The sequence below is a fragment of the Rutidosis leptorrhynchoides genome, chromosome 9, assembly GCF_046630445.1.
Source record: "Rutidosis leptorrhynchoides isolate AG116_Rl617_1_P2 chromosome 9, CSIRO_AGI_Rlap_v1, whole genome shotgun sequence".
NCBI classification, from domain to species: Eukaryota; Viridiplantae; Streptophyta; class Magnoliopsida; order Asterales; family Asteraceae; genus Rutidosis; species Rutidosis leptorrhynchoides.
In genome coordinates this window covers 67,551,448-67,555,175 of record NC_092341.1, presented here as the reverse complement: position 1 = coordinate 67,555,175, position 3,728 = coordinate 67,551,448, and the positions used below count along the sequence as shown (strand labels likewise).

At 30.8% G+C, this 3,728-nt stretch overlaps 1 long non-coding RNA gene across 4 annotated transcripts; it reads left to right on the top strand.

The window, feature by feature from the left end:
- Positions 1 to 1,000: 1,000 nt before the first annotated feature.
- On the top strand, positions 1,001 to 3,100 carry LOC139867352 (uncharacterized). 4 transcript variants are annotated; one of them, XR_011765808.1, is made up of 5 exons: positions 1,001 to 1,188; positions 1,299 to 1,370; positions 2,195 to 2,277; positions 2,488 to 2,703; positions 2,884 to 3,100. It is a non-coding gene; the product is annotated as an uncharacterized lncRNA (long non-coding RNA). The 4 variants fall into 4 exon arrangements; XR_011765809.1 differs by having other exon boundaries at positions 1,299 to 1,849; XR_011765807.1 differs by having other exon boundaries at positions 1,299 to 2,277; positions 2,488 to 2,687.
- The last annotated feature ends 628 nt before the right edge of the window (positions 3,101 to 3,728 follow it).

Here is a 3,728-nt window from a genome sequence, read left to right as displayed (position 1 = left end):
CTCATGAACTGCCTCCAAAGGCAACACAACATCGTAAGCAAAACCAATTTAAATCAAACCTATCAATTACCCTATGTTAACATAATTTACCCTATGTTAACACGAGCTTAAATCTAGTATTTAAATAAATTATATGAAACACAATAAATTAAGTTTTGTGTTGAATTAGGGTTATTCTCCCTACTTATTAAAAGAAGAGCCAATTAGTGAAATATATTTTCATTTAGCTTCTTAAAAACAAATCCCATCCATTAGATCAATACTAACAACCATCATCTAACCCTTAATTCAAAATACAAAAATTAATTACTAACCAAATTTTAAAACTTTAACTCAATGACTAACCTACCCTTAAAAGCACTTAAATTTACAAAATTTATTAAATGAAAAATACAGCCGATTTTTTTTGGAACAAGGCAAAGTCAAATTCAATCAATACTAATTAATTTGTTCCCAAAAATTAGGCATGATCTGTTACTTATTTATATAATTATATTTAATATTTAATATTTAAATCTTCTCTCTTCTCTCTTTCTTATTAAAACAAAACCTCAATTAAAAATATATATTTAAATTCAACCTCCAAGAAATCTCAACCATTAGATCATAATTAAACATATCAATCTAGCCATTAATTCCTAACACGAAATTGCATTACTAACCTTTTTTTTACCTTCTTTATTCAAAGACTCTATTACCCTTAATACATTTACATTTACATTTTCAATATTACTCAAAAATTCAATTAGTCAGTTACTAAATTCGGGAATTCTTAAAATTTAAAAATCAAATCACCATATTAAAAAATCAATATAGGAATGAATTACTCATCAATTAACTATTGCAGCTATAATTATGGGAGGTTAAACCGAAAACGTGTCATTTAATTTGGTTATATTTTAAGAAATAATAATTGATAATTGATATACGGAGTACAATTTATATCCGTAAGGAATAAGGAATGGGTCACTATTGTCACCTCTTAAACGCATAATTCATGTTTATGGCGGATCATCTTTGTAAAAAGCGCATGTATCAATTTATGAATCAGATATGTTGGATTCATGTTTGCATCACTACGTAACAATTCCTTTGATTCTCACTTCTCAGTAACTTTTTTGGTGGTAGGTGTAATTAGGGTTTTGAAGATTCAATGTTCATCTATTAAAACGAATCGACTTTTTCTTTGTAAGTAAAAATTGTTAAAGATTTCTATGCGTTACTCAATCGTTAATTTTTATCATGACCTAAAGATTCATAGTTGATCATGATAATTGATATTTGATTTTTTTGTACAGAGGATTATACAGAAGTATCTCGATGTACCTTTGAATGGTGCAACCGTGAAACATGATGCTGATAAATCAAAGGTTTGATCTTTGTACGTTATTATATGTGATACGTAATTGGGTTACTTAATGAAATCGATTGGTATTGTAATTGTGGGTTTCTATATGTCAAGTGTATTTCCATCCCTCGGTGGAAATATGCTTGATCAATATTGGGTTAACGTTCCGTCAGTGAAACGGATCGATGAAACTGCTTGCAAACAGGCACTTAAAAAATCTTGACATATAGTGCTTCATCGGGATATCAGGCAATATCAACTTTCTGAATTTTGACATGTTTCTTACTAATCTTCTTTCAGTACATGGCTGTCCTATATATTTATTTGTATTTTCAGTTTTTTTACCAAATTTGAGTTACAATCTCTTTGTAAAATTGTATTGTAAAAGATGAAATCACCTACACTGATGGAACGTTAGACAACCTTTATCCCTTTTTCCAGGTCAGGTGTATGGTTGCTACTCCCAATTTAATCACAAGACTTAGATATAACTCAATAAAGGTAATGCTAAATGTGGATTACGTAATGGTAAATATGTTCGACATATATACATAACCATAACTAAGTGGAACATAATTATAACCACTATCATAATATCTATAAAGATTGCTTAGTTATTTTTGAATTAATAATCAAGATATCAGCCAAATAAAGTCCAATGTTATTTATTCTCTTGATCATATAAGGATTGAATTATGCATGGATCATAAGATATATGCCCTTCGTAAACTTTGCAGAAGTAACAGTATTTTTAACTCATTTAAGGCTATACTCATATTTGTGTTCTAACAATGTGAGATTGCTTCTTCTTTTTTTATTCTTTAGACCTCTTTTGCTTTGTTTCAGTATGTACACACCAGTCGGCTTCCAGCTTACATGCAGACCATCGGTCATCATCCGATTTTTTTATCTGAACCTGAAGCCTCAAGGTAAGTAAATGTATTCTTATTCATTTAACATGCTGTCGGCTGATGTATGGTTCCATATGTAAGGGTTTTGATGATTTTTTATGCACCTGCGTACTCTTATTGTAACGTCATGCTTAAATTGCCCTGTTACTTTTGTTTGTGTTTAGGAAACGACAACATAGACCCAATTATTTATAGCAAACACAATGTTTATGTCTGATATTATTTCAGGTTTGTTGAACAACTTGGGTACAATTGCCAACATCTGCAACCAAAGAGTTCACAAGAACTATTACTACTGGTGCTGATATTCACATGATTAGACGGTTGGTGTTAACGTGACTTTGTGGAGCGAACATCCGACAAATTTTGAGGTGGGCACATACAAGTCACATGAGAAACCCGTTCTACTAGCAGCAACCTCATATTAGGTAAGAGACTATAGAGGTAAGTTCCTTTCAGGATTATACCCATGCTCATGATTATTATTCTATATATCTTTTAAATCCTCTTGGTGTTCCATTTTGAATGCCTAAATATTGTCTTTTTAAGTACTGTTCATGCTGGAGATTTAGTCCTTTCTACCCTTTTTTGTCGGCTTATATAAGATTCGTTTATTTATGTCAGATAAAAAAGGCGAACAAGCAAAAAAGGAAAAGGAGTGAAGCTGCACAATAGCAACACAATGCCGTCTCCTTTTAAACACGATTGTATAGTTTTAAAATCACTTTTTAAACGCTATTATATAGTTTTGATATCAAGGTTACTACTATCTATATCCTATAAGTATGAAATGATGTATAACTACAAAATACGAGTGGTATGCAACAAATAAAAAGCCAAAATGTAGTTGTAATTTTCCTGCTACAAAGTGCGATTAACCACTCTTCCTGTGTGAGACCATTTATAGATTATTAATGTCATTTAGTATAAAAGATGGACAACATAAATGGGCCAGTTTGACCTTATGTGGTCAAAATAGCCAGAACATACTGAATCACAGAAAGGCTTTAACCGATGGTTTGGAAAGTACTTTTAGATATTGATGTTGTAAACAAGTGTAAATAATGGGTTTGGATCAGGTTGGACCAGTCCACAAACACCTTCTTGCAAACCATTTAAATGGGTTTTACATATAATTTAATACGGAGTATAACTTATGTTTAAAATTTGAATGTAAAACTATATGCATCTGGAATAACAATTCTTAGGTGGTTTGAAGCATGAATGTCAATATTAGATAACTTATATTAATAATATTAAGGGTAATTTTCGTAGTAGTACAACATGTTGGTAAAGGTATATGTTTCCAATTATTGCATGTACCAGGTATGCAGCCGCGACATGACACGCAAAAAAAAAAAAATCATGTTTGAAGGGTATCATTCTCTTTTTTCAAGTCTATTGCATATCATATACTCTAAAATATAAGTAAAAGATACGAGTACATACGAAACCTTGAATGTATTATT